Below are 14,073 nucleotides of genomic sequence, written 5' to 3' on the forward strand. Positions count from 1 at the left end.
GCATGATAACAACATTGAATCAGAAATCAAAGCATATGTGACCAGCTACCACAAAATGAGTGTTAAGTCACAAGTTGGTAGTTTCAAGGCATCCTGGCTGCTGGTGTTCTTTAGTTGTCGTCCACCTGTACAAGCCAAGTATGTACTTTGTGAATGACCCAATGGACATACAGACATACTATTGGCTTGAACAGGTGTGTGTGAAACAATGAACACCAACACAGCAGCCAGGACATCTCAAAACTACCAACTTGCGACTCTACGTTCATTTCGTGGTAGCAGGTCACATATGATGTAGTACTATATTCGACCTAATTAGCACCCCTCCCCTAATAAGCACCCTTTCAGAATTTTTGTCTAATTTCTGTGTAAGTACCTTTTCAATGCACCTGTACAACTAAAATTATACCTCCTAAACTTCCAGGTTAGGATAATTAATGTAACTTTCATGTCATAATTTTAATAAGCGCCCTCTGAAAATGACTCGACTTGCTATGGGTGCTAATTAAAGGCCTATTCAGTGATTTGCTCATTCAGACGATTGTAAAAATGATCAAAATTCAGATTTTGGTACCTTTGTTATTGTCATAGATGTGCGAACATAGCCTGCGAGTGGTTCAGCCAAAAGCTGTGTATTTTTAAATACAAAATAAGACATTTTACACAAATCTGTAATTTAGATACTGACAGTATCTTAAAGCTACATGTATTTGAATGGGGATTCAACTTTGTCAATACTGCTGTTTTCTTCATCTTTTGTCAAATTTGTCATTTCAAAAATACCAAATGACAATTTGAATGATGTATCCTTTACTTTTAAGCAATTTATAAACAATTTAAATTTTTTTACAATTGCGATGGGATCACTGAATGGGTCTTTAAGTGGAATACAGTACTTGCATGGTCTTGTCATCATGAATTTAATTCCTGCAATATATCGAGGGTTGAGAGCACTGACCTCTATACATGGACAGAGGGTTCGCACGTAATCATGGTAATAGGATAGTCGCTGATTGAAACCACTGATTATCGGTTTTTGTCCTCTCCAATATGGCTGAGGTCAGTGAATACAGTACCAATCACCTGTTAAAGTGGTATTGATTCTTTGTACACGAATGTATTTGCATATCTTCAGGAGGATGATTTGAGCTAATGTTTTCTTTTACGCCGCCTTTGGTAGCGATTTTTTTTTTCAATTTTAATTTTTAATTTCAATTTTAATATATACCTCTGATAGGCCTATAAGTATTAGTTATTTCTCAGACCTCGCCTCATGGGCAAAAAAAGGAAAACTTTCTTTTACTCATCAGTGAGGTGAAATTTTTTTTTTTTCCTCTCCAATATGGCGGCCAAGTGGTTTCACTTTTTCGGTCACCGCCTGCTGTCCATGTATAGAGGTCAGTGGTTGAGAGCCAGAAAGCCTCAACTCGCAGGGCTCCCTCAAAATGAGTCGCCAGGGCACTATAGAAGATGCAGTCCATAAATCATGACAAAATTCAATAGCAAACAAAAAACATTTTGGAGGAAATATTGATTTTTGAAGACCAAAGCAAGGAGCCAACTTTATGCTCATTTTCTGAGAGCTGGTCATAGAGCGTGTTTATAGTGAATATACCGCATTTTGAGTATACCGTATAGTCCCATATACGATAATCCTTGTATATGTACCGATACCCTTGCTGTTTATAGTGAGACACAGTTACCGCATAAATTATATACCAACTAACATTATCGTACATTTGCAATGACCCCAAGGTCACACGGGGAATGTGTAAATATTATGGCGCAAGCTATAAACAGCCCATTCAACAATATGATCATGGGGGTGAACATGTAGCTTCTGTATGGATAACTCTTGCGGGTGAGAATCGTTCCGAATGTCCTGTGCGCATCCTACGCATCATGAAGAAGCTCCTACTTCCGGTAATACCGCACACAATTTATACTGGTGTGTTTATAGTGCAAATATCTCGCGGCAATATCCTTCGGTTGAGAAGGATATCGATGTACCGTACATACATTATACTGCTAGTGTTTATAGTGGGATAATTTCTGACCGGATAGAAATTATACCGGAATGTACCGCACATCTGCTCCCACTATAAACACGCTCATTGTGAATTACAGGTTTCTGGTTCTGAGCGCTCGATATTATTGCTGGATATGAGGCATTTCATAAGATTTGGCAATTTATATCTTACATGTGGGACACTTCTGGGATGTTAAGGCCAGTACAAATGTATATAGTAACAAAATGTCAGAAACAGTGTTAGAAATAATGTGGGCACTCAGGTCCAAAACAAAATCACGGTGGGTCTACTAATATGCTATCCTGCAGACCTGTAAAAGTTTATTACCAAAGTTAAACTCAATGCTGACTCAATGGCAACCCTTCCCTGCTATTTGGCACTACCTATGGATGATTTGCAAGCCAGGTTTACAAGTCTTTGGTCATAGAAAGTGTTACAAATGTGGAGCAGTGGATCATTACAATCTTTAAAATGTTAAGCATGTTTAATGTGTCTTATTTCTAACACTGGTCATAAAAAGGTAAATTTGTCTAATTCTCTTGAAAACATTAATTTCAAATAATTTACATTGATGTAACTTTTTAAGACTTGGTATTCAATCATGGGTAAGAGCATCATTGAACTCTGACTTTGAGAGAGCTCACATTTACACAATGTAGTAGGTAGATATCTTAAATGAATTGAGCTGCTCTTTACAATGTGATTCAGTGTACATACATAATAAAGATAAATAAAAAGCAGAATTAAACTGCTGTGCTACTCAAATAGCTTCATATTTGGACACTCACTGTAGCATTTGATGTTATTGCTCTAAAGATTTGTTGTTGCTTGTTGAGATACCTCCGATAACGTCACAGGTGAATAGATGAAGTCAATCAAGAAGATGTTTTGATGCTCCCTTGATTCGGGGGGGGTTGGAGGTTGTCTAAGACAGGGTCAAGGTTTAATCCTTTGTCACAGTTCAGTCTGGGTCTTTTAGTTCTAATATGGATTCCTTCGACCCTATGGGGATGTTCTTTGATTCCCTCTCTAACACCTTTACATTTCTTAGTCAATCTGGTGTCTTTTGCTCCTGTCAACCCCAGTACCATAGAAGTTTAATTTTGCTTTTTATTTATATTTACCACTACATATTAATATACATCATTATAATAAAGATAGATGAGATGATAATAAACACAGGTCATTGGACTTGTCATTTTGTGTTATTATATTATGAAGAGTTGAGATGCATATCCATTTATATTTATATTTAAATTTATATGTGGATATATAACCATTTTTCTCAATTTGAGTTATAGGCAAAAATAACCAGTCAAATATAAAGAAAATAATAAGAAAATTTGTGTTGGTTTTGATAATAATTTTATTTAGAAATTGTGTATATCAGCACCTGCATCTAAGTGGGCATTGTGACATTTTATGCATGAAGTAAAAGCTAGTATTATTTGGGTGAATATGATATACTGAAGCATAATTCAGTTTTGACCCTTGTTTAAGTAACCACTATCAAATTCAATATAGGCTTACTTAACCCTAACCACCCTGCACTCTACAGATAATGCCCTGCTTTGACCTTAAAACTGGTTAAATGGAAATGTAATATGTTGCATAATCTTGGTTATACTCCTTTCCTCTGTAGTAAAAAACAAATGTTCAATGTGTGACACATTATTGGTATCAGTTGAACTTCTGTGCATTTGTAATGGAGATGATGACGGTGACGGAGATGACATTAGCTGCAGAAAAAGCCAAAAAAATACATCAAGTTGCTAATAAAGATTGAGCCAAACACTTTTTTACTACACTGGAGACGTATCTCTTTCTTAATCTGTAAAAAAATTATTTTGAAATGTGTATTTTCCAAACCTTCAAATATGCACCTTACCGAATAATGACCCTAAATCATCTTCATGCATCTCTTGCACACTTCAAAACACATCTGTTCAAAATTGCTTTTATTGATTCATAAGAGCCTTGATGTCTTTATTTAACTCTATGAACTGGCGTTGCTTTTCGAATTTTAATTATATCTTTATTTCTGCAATTTGGCTCCCTGCATTTTGATATTACTTTTTTCTTGTTTTATCTCTGAATGATATTGCTTAAGGGATGGGGTATGAACGTTTGGACAGTATTTATTGTGGGACATTCGAGCACATCAGACATATCGAATTGCATTCTAAAATCGAAGAATGTCCTTCTGATATCAAATAATTTTGATTTTTGAAATTAGCAATGTAATACACATTTTATGGCAAATCATTAAAATTGATATTTTTGATATTTAACAGTACTAAAGTAAACTTTATAAATCTGATGATTTTTACTTAAAGTGTATGTAGGTGGGATGAAAAGCCGACGATCAATTGAACATTTTGACCTTTTGTATTGAAGATATGGATTTTTTTCCCAAAACACAAAAAAATTAGGTCTTTTGGGGAAAAAAATCCATATCTTCAATATGAAAGGCCAAAAATTTTGATTGATCGTCGGCTTTTCCTCCCAGCTACATACACTTCAAGAATATATCATTAGATTTATAAAAAATTACTTTGAGGACTGTTATATATCAAAAATGTGAAAAATATCAAATTTTAATAATTTGTCAAAAATTTGTAATATATCGTGAATTTCAAAATATGAAAATTATTTGATATCAGAAAGACATTCTTCGTATTCAGAATGTAATTCGATATGTCTGATGTGCTCTCATGTCCCACGAAAAATACTGCCGAAACGCTTAAAACGCTCATGCCAGATCCCTTAAGCTTTACATTGCACATATTGTTTGATTTGCCTGATTTAGTTGTTTCATAGTATTTGCGTTTTGATATTGCTTTTTTCTTGTTTAATTTGTTTGTATTTTGAATTCACCCAGCTGCGATTCAGATAATAGATAATGTGTTGTAATTTTGTTCTGGTATATACCAGAACATAATTCAATGATATTTTTGCTAAACAAATTAAATTGGTATAAAAATATTAACCATTTTTGAGAAAAGTGGGGGGATGAGGCTGTGGAACACAATATGCCCCTATAAGTTTGACCCAGTGCTACATAAATCGTTGATAGCATTTTTAAATATTTTGATACACGGTAGGCCCCTTGATTTACAAATGTAACTAATATTAACTTTATATTTTTGCTGAACCATGAAATGGTATCAGCCTATATGAGTGAATGTTACTAGCTTACTTACTAGCTTACTTACTAGCTTACTTACTAGCTTACTAACTGACTAACCATTTGGTCTGAAATGGACATATCTCTAAATGCCACGAAGGTATGACCCCATGAGTGGTGTCATATGAAAGAGGAAAACATAAAGAATATAATAAAAATATTTCCAAACGTCAGAGGTCATCCTGGGGTCACAGGGGTCAAAAAAGGTCATTTTAACCGAAAATGCTCCGATTGAGCTCAAATTTAAGTGCAATGATCCTTACGACATTCTAAACATGTTTAAAACATTTAAAAATGTATTTAAGGTCATTAAGGGGGCATTATAAATTTCCATATTATTATTTATTATTATAAAGGGGTCAAAGGTCAAGGTTTTCAAAATGCTCCAATTGAGCTGAAATTTAAATGCAATGATCCTTATGACATTGTAAACATTTAAAAATATTTTAAAATTCATTTAAGGTCATTAAGGGGTCATAAAGGGGTCAAAGATCAAGTTTTTCAAAATGCTCCAATTGAGCTGAAATTTATATGCAATGATCCTTATGACATTCTAAACATGTTTAAAATATTTTAAGATTCATTTAAGGTCATTAAGGGGTCATAAAGGGGTAAAAGGTAAAGTTTTCCAAAATGCTCCGATTGAGCTGAAATTTAAATGCAATGATCCTTATGACATTCTAAACATGTTTAAAATATTTTAAAATTCATTTAAGGTCATTAAGGGGCAATAAAGGGGTCAAATGTCAAGTTTTCAAAATGCTTCAATTGAGCTGAAATTTAAATGCAATGATGACAGTGGTATAGGCCTACCACAATATACTGCCGAAGCCACATGGTTCAGCTATGGTGCGGTTATCGCTCTAGTTATTATCTTGTAATGTCCACTTATTTTACTAACCTTGCCAGTCTTGGTCCTGCCGGGAGAAAAGCCTGCAGCAATAACAGCCAATATTTTTGATGACATCGCGCATTGCATGGCGATATTTCTGACAGCAAGAAACATAGAGGATTGAGTTGATACAAGAGTTCAGCAGAAGACACATATATCCTACGATGTAAAATACTCGGCTTTGGGCTGCATTTAAAAAGTCAATGTCAGTCACTTTTTCTAATATTTCATCCAAATATTGAAATTGAATTGGCAAATTGCAAAGAAAAAAGACAATGTTGTTCAAAACCAAAGTTCGAGTGACTTGATTGTGAACTTGTTGCATTTGTCCATGCTTATTTGCAAGCTTACGGTTCTTCAAAGCTGATATGATTTTAACTGAGATAATGGAGTTGATCAGGAAACAAACATAAAATAAAGATATTGCAAATACTTGTGAATATATAGAATATGGCCAGCAATATGCGTCATAAACAGATATATGTGAGAATGATTCATCTGAAGGCCAAATGACACATATTAGATGCAATTCATATCCAACTCCATGTACTATACTGAGTGTAATGCCAACCAACCATACTGCAATTATCATCTTAAAAGTATGTTTTTTTTCTTTTCATTAGCCACTGTTTAATTGGTGAGCAAACTGCCAGGTATCTTTCTGCAGCAATCAGTGTGACAAAACCCAGTGATACCGAGTAGGGGATATTTGTAGCTATTAGTACAACATAGCAAGCTATATCTGAATACTTTAGATAATCCCTTAAAACTTCTAAGGTCCAATAATCTAAAGATTGCCACATACATATACATGCTAGAAAGAAAATGTCAGCAATGGCCACATTACTCATAAAAGCAGTCAAGCTACTCCGCATTGATGGAACTGTCACTACAGACACCAGAAACATGGTATTTGCAAATATACCAAAAGCACACACTATTGGCAATACATATGTGAAGAAAACTGCACGTATCAGTATAGAGGAAAGTTTTTCCATGGCTAAAGTTGGATCAGTTAGGTTGATGATCCAAGCTGCTCCAATACAAACGTTGGTATTTGTTGAGGAATTCATGATGAAATTTTTGTTGAACAATAAATTCAGAAAAAGTTCATTTATTTGTGTTTTAGGCTTTCAGCAATTCTACAAATCAAGTTTTTTGAGACATCAATATGAAACTTCTGTTTTTCACTCAACTATCTGTGATAACCAAAGTTTATATAAATGATAAAATGAAGATGCTGCTTTGACTATGGCTATATGAAGATACATATATATGTAGATGTTTCCCAATAGTTAGCTATAGTCAAGCTATGCAGCTAAAACAGTGAGAGGCCGGTTGAGTGCAGATCCGTCAGAATACGCTTTTCAATACGGAATAAATGCTAACCTCATTGTGACATCATCCAAGCAGCAAATTTAATTTCCCATTGAAAAATCATTATCCAACGGATCTGCAGTTGACCATTATGGTGATATGTGTAGAAATCACTTGGCATGTACCATAATGGGCCATTCCATTTAAAATTCACACACCCTGTCATGCCTGCGGTAGAACTTACTGCCATTTCAATTCTAGTTGCACTTTATGGTCAATCCAGCTGGAATTTTTTGCTAGTTTTATGTGGAATTTTAACCAAAAATTGTTCTTGATCAAATCCAGTTGCATTTTGCCCCAATTTGGCCTGAAATTAAAGGCCATTTTGTTTGAAATTCTATTATCATCCAATTTTCCACTTTTGTGGATGAAAATCCATAGGGGGCACTCACATGCTAAGGTGGTATAGGTATGTGACAGCGGTCAAGGGTCCAGTTTTCAGGCTCTCCAGCATTTCCAAAGACCCATATTTGGAAATCACGATCCAGATCTTTAGCCTCAAACCTGACTAATTGTAGCTCTTTGGCACAATTTGGAATTTTGTAGCTCCACAGTTCGCAAATCCAGCTATGCAGCTAGATGTAGCCCATGGTTCACTAGACCACAAAATACGTCGAATATCAGTTCATATTTTGCCTGAAAATCAGTTCTCAGTTCCCTAAATTCATTAACTTAAGGAGGAGTTTCATATATTTTTATATGATTAACTACACTAAGGAGTGCCCCCTCCGATGAAAATGTTGTATTTGGTTGGAATCCCAAAATCTTTCAGTGGGAGTGTGGTTTTAAACAGGAATTACAATTAAACAGTGATTGACATTCTCATCATCTAAAATAATGAGAATTGATTGGGCAAAAAAATCCTCGGAAATCAGCCAGACCAGGGAATAATTAATGGCCTGACCATAAAAGTACAATAGACATGATAGAGGGTATGCAACCCGATATCACTCATGACAGTCATCCTTATTTTAATAACATTCTTGTCCTCCACAAGACATTTTGCATGACAATACAATAAGATAGGTGAAAGGAAAGAATGGTTGTGGAATTGAACTAAAGGCCTGTCCCTTTGTCATCTCAGAACTGTCTTCCAACATCATCCAACTTCAATTTACCTTTACGGGAAATCCCATAAGGCTTTGCAGGTAGACCTGTGATGTCATCACTTGACGTCTTGCTATTTTTTGTTTTAAGCAACAGCATAGACCAGGCATCCACAAATAGCGCTGCAAAGTGGCACACTGCGGGTTCCTGATTGACAAGCGGCACCCTTTGATTTAAATGAAAATTTGGAAATATAAAGTTTTTCAAAGTATGTTTATCTGTCTTGAAATAGTTGAAAACATGAAGAAAAACATACCAGGAGATCCCTCCTATACTATTTTCAATAGCCCAAACCTCAGGGGGCCCTAAGGACAGTGACGTAGCTAGGGGGGGCAAGTGCCCTGAGCGCCATCCTTAGGGGGGGGGGCACTGAATTGACTAATTCAGCACCCCCTCCAAGCGATGAAAGTCAAAATGTTCACGCACTTCAAACACATTTCAACATTAAATTATTTATTAACTTCATTAAACCCAATCTTAATTAGTTGTATGCCCTATTTTGGCAAATTTTGCAGGCTCCACACACAATTGTTTCAAGAATTGGGGGCATTATGTATCCTTAGCCCTGGGCACCACAACCCCTAGCTATGCCACTGCCTAAGGAGGGACACTGGACCTCACTCATGAGACGCTACGCTCCATTAGGTTAATGGCACTTTATGTCATTTCATTTTATAATGTGGCACTTCACAGAATCTATTTGAGAATGCCTGGCATATGCGGATCATTAATGTAGGGGCCTATACAACTATCTCAATGTGAAAGTAGCAGTAGAAAATTATACATAATGAACATTCCAGGATAAAACAACAATACAAACTGCATAATTTCATGTGCAAAAAGTCAATTTCTTTTTATTGTTTGAACAGTAGTACAAATAAAGGAAACATTTCCTTGAGTGCAAGTTAAAGAGTAGTTAAAGAATTCAACATTATTTTTTTCTGGTCAGACATGACATTGTATACCAAACCATTAATAGAGGTTGTGCATGTGATGCATCATACCGTAAATATGGCAGACAACTCAAATGCATTCAACAAGATCATGATTGCAATCTACTGCAACACAACAAATGCACTACGATCAAATAGGTTGATGGCAACATTTGATTGAAAGGACTGCACTGCGCTATGATTACGGTCCTTAGCAGAAATTCTATACAGCAAGAAGTGTATTAAAAGTGTATCAAAGTGTATTAAGGGGGTACTACACCCATTGCATTTTTTTTTTTTTTTTTTGCATTTTGTGAAGAAATGAGAAAAAGAAATTGGACAAAGTGGTATTCAAAATGAAGGGGCAAATCTTCTCGTTCAATTGGTGGCATCAGTATGCTTCTAATGGTATAAGCCAAAAAGTGGTACATCATTGATGTTTTAAATTCACTTCATTTTGGAAAGCTTACTATCAATGGATTTCGTTAAAATTTTGGATATGTGTTGCTAACACATTAGGGAAATAATGTTGATATGTAAAATGGGAATAAGTGGCCCTGATTTCTTTTATGACTTCATGAACTTGGTGCTCCACAACTATCAAAAAACGAACCGGTTAAAATGCTTCTATTTTCAATGTTGAGCTATATTTTGTATTTTGAACTTGCGACACTATGTCACTGAAACTTAATTAAGCCATAGGTAACAGGTTACCACAACCACACTACAGCAATGTTGAAAAAGATTGTATTTTTGTCACCTATACCACCATATTAGGTAGTTTTCCGTAAGCTTCATTTTTTGTGATTTTGGTAACTATTTTATATTTATTTGCCCAATCCATCTCAACAAGGCAATCTAAATTGTACTCACCATTTACATCCCAAGGTATTTTAGTATATCCACCTCACACATTTCCATTATATATCCAGTAACAGACAAAATATCCAAATTGATGCCTCATTATGACATGTATGATATCACAGACTATCACATGTATTCAAAATTGATGCCTGAATTTGACCTGAACCAATTGACCTATAACCTGACCTTTGATGACCTTATAGCCTTTTTTAATCTCTTTTCCTAACAACACATTATAGACGATACATACATGGTGTACGTAGTATTAAATTGTCTATGTGGAAGAGATTAGGCCTATTTAATTTATTCAGTGTTATAATCAGTGAGTACATTTCTATAGATAGTATAACAAAGGATTTAATGTATTCTATTCATGTACTCTACTTGGACATGTTCAATAGAATAAATTATGGTTTGTTATGAAACACACATCTCAGTTACCAGGATACAGTAAACAAAAAAAAAATATATAGGGCTAAAATGATTTTCTAAAATGGTTTAAAACCACTTTGTATGTAGAGATATTTTATAAGTTCAGGACATGAGATGATGAACATATTTATATACTTCATAAATTTGCAACAAAAAAAAGAAGATGGCTACTGATGAAAATCAGGGTATTATATCGCCTTAACATTTCATGTACATATCCTTAAAACTTTTGAATCCATGCTTTCTTCAAATGTTTTCAGCTTTGACAGCCAATCACCATGGCAATTGCCATGAGCATGAAAGTTAGTCCTTAGAACACAGTGGTCAATCTGTCATCCTAACCAGCTGGACTTCACTTGGGTCACCATACTATATGCCCTCTGGCAATTCCAGCCCTGAAACTCACTCCCCTGCCCAGCTGACCTCCAGGAATGTGTTGACATACAAAAGGTCAAACAATAGCAGGTGTTGAGGTATATAAGATCAAATTATGAAATCCAATATCAGAAAATGAAACCAATGAAACAAAATTAATTACCCTCGCTTTTCTCTAATCGAGGGTAATATTGCTAAAGTTCTTTAAGGACCCGTCGACGAAATGAAACGATATCAAATAGCAATTTAATACAGTTTTGATATACAAAGAGTGTATTGAAAATGTATCAACTGAAAATAGAGGGTATCAAAACTGTATCAAATACCACCTAACTGTATCAAAAATATATCAAAAGTGTATCAAATTTGAAATTAGTTAATTTTGGCACTGCTTGTGGTGTATCAAATTGGACTTAGTCAAATACTGGCTACATGCAGTATATCAAAAGGGTATTAAATTGGACTTTGTCTGTTTTTTAGTGTATGTAAAGCTAAAGTGTATCAAATTGAACTTTTTCATTTTTGATGGCTATATGCATATCAGCAATGTATATCAAAAGTGTATCAAATTGGACTTAGTCAAATTCTAACTGCCTACAGTGTATCAAAAGTGTATTAAATTGGACTTTGCCTGTTTTTTAGTGTATGTAAAGTGTAACAAATTGCACTTAGTTCATTTTTGGTGGCTAGATGTATATCAAAAGTGTATATCAAAAGTGTATCAAATTGGACTTAGTCAAATTCTGATTGCCTACAGTGTATCAATATGTATGAGTATTATCGCACTGCATACAGACAAGCTGTACTTATTTTTTACTCTGGAACCTAGAGTAGATGAGTGTATTTTTGAAATACAGTCAACAGTACCGGGATGATCCCCTGCTCTTTTCGAATAGGCTGTGACGTTCTTTAACGTGCACACTGCATTAATGTCAGAAATACATGTACACAGGACTGATGGCTTAAAGTGCCCTCCAAAGCATTAAGCAAGTAGAGTGAAGTGCCTTGCTCAAGGACACAAAGAGCCAGCCGAGCTTAGGCCGACCTGGGATTCGAACCCTCGACCCTTGGATTCATAGTCCAATGCCTTAACCGCTAGGCCACACTCCCCCTAGAGGTATATATATCAAAAGTGTATCAAATTGGACTTTCATAACTGACTTTTTGTTGTGTATCAAAAATGTATCAAATTGAACTTTTGGGGTAATTTGGGGTCAAATCATCATAGATTGTTGCAGGTTCATTCACTTCTGCTACCAAAATTAATCGCGAATGCAGGCGGTCGCGAAAGCAAGCAAGACTTGTGGTTCAAGAATCACCTTGTTAATGGTTGGGGTCAAATGTCATGCAGAGGTCATCAACATCGGAAGCCACCACCTACATTTGTGGCTCTTGAACCACAGCAGCTCTAGTGGATATTGTGTCTCATTCTATCCCCCCTGGCTCAGGTGGCATGATGGTCGGAGAGAGCCGGCAAAACCGCTCGGCCGTATGGCATTTTCCATATACTCTGTTAGTTTTGTGGGGTTCATTATCAAACCCCAATGGGTTTAGCTTGTATTTATATTATTAATTAACATAGGCCTATTTGTTTGTAATATTTCAAGCGTTTTAAAATTTCAAAATAATCCCATTCAGTTACACGGTTGACGATGGAAATTACTGAATGTAGAGAATGCACGGCGCCCACCACCTGCCCTGGCTTTAGCCATGGAGGATAATTTTTCTATAGTGCATTCCGTATGTATGTATGTGTGTATCGTATGTTCCATTTTGGTTAGGTTATGCTTTTTGCAATACTTTCTCACACATTTGTCCTATTGCATTTTGAACGTTGATAGGGGAAGTGCATTGAGCTGCTTGGTGATGGCCGGGGGTGATGGGGGAAAGTCAAGAGGAATAATCTTTAAGATTCTTAACATGTTTAAAATATTTATTACCCTAAAGGTCAAAGTTAAGGGGTCAAAGGTCAAATTTTGAAATTGGTCCAATCGAGCTCACATTCAACTAGAATGATCCTTGCAACATTCTAAACATGTTGAAAATATTAATGGCAGCATTGAGCAGTACCGGGGGCATCATCCAGGGGATCTTGCGATTACAGTGACACATTTGATACACTTTTGAATTATGTATCAAATATGTATGAAATGAAAGGATAAGAATTGGAATGCTGTTTTAATTAAGACGAATTTTCCATTATAAGGCCTATATATAAATAACCCTAACAAATATAAATCTTATCTTACAAGGAAAACCGCTGCGCATGCATGCATTCCATGTGATGATGCCATTGCACAATCACCCTAAGTCACATATATGCCAACCAAATCGCTGGCTGGGCAAGCAACTCCCCCGTGGCATGAGGTCAGTGATTGTGTGCATGGCACCCGACGGGTCCCAGGGTCAATTCCCGGGGGTGCCAAGTGAAATCTTTGTTCATCTTCTCTCCTTTTTCGTTCCTTCTCTGCCTTCCGATAGCATAAAAGCATGTTCCTTGTTAGGGTTAATAGATTTCATTTTATACAGTTTTGATATCTTCTATTTGAATTTGATACATTATCTTAGCATTTGATACACTTTTGAAATATGAAATGTGTATGAAATGAAAGGATAAGTATTTCAACGCTAAATATGATACAGTTTCAATACGATTTTGATACATAAAAGGATTAGAATTGGAACACTGGTTTGATACAGTGACCTATTTGATACACTTTTGATATAATTATGTAATAAATATGTATGAAATGAAAGGATAACAATTGGAACGCTGTTTTGATACATTTCATTTGATACAGTTTTGATATGTTCCATTTGATACATTTAATACACCCATCATCATCAGTCGGCTGCGGAGCAGGCGACTACAAGCTT

Source organism: Amphiura filiformis, chromosome 6 (genome assembly GCF_039555335.1).
Source record: "Amphiura filiformis chromosome 6, Afil_fr2py, whole genome shotgun sequence".
Taxonomy (NCBI): domain Eukaryota; kingdom Metazoa; phylum Echinodermata; class Ophiuroidea; order Amphilepidida; family Amphiuridae; genus Amphiura; species Amphiura filiformis.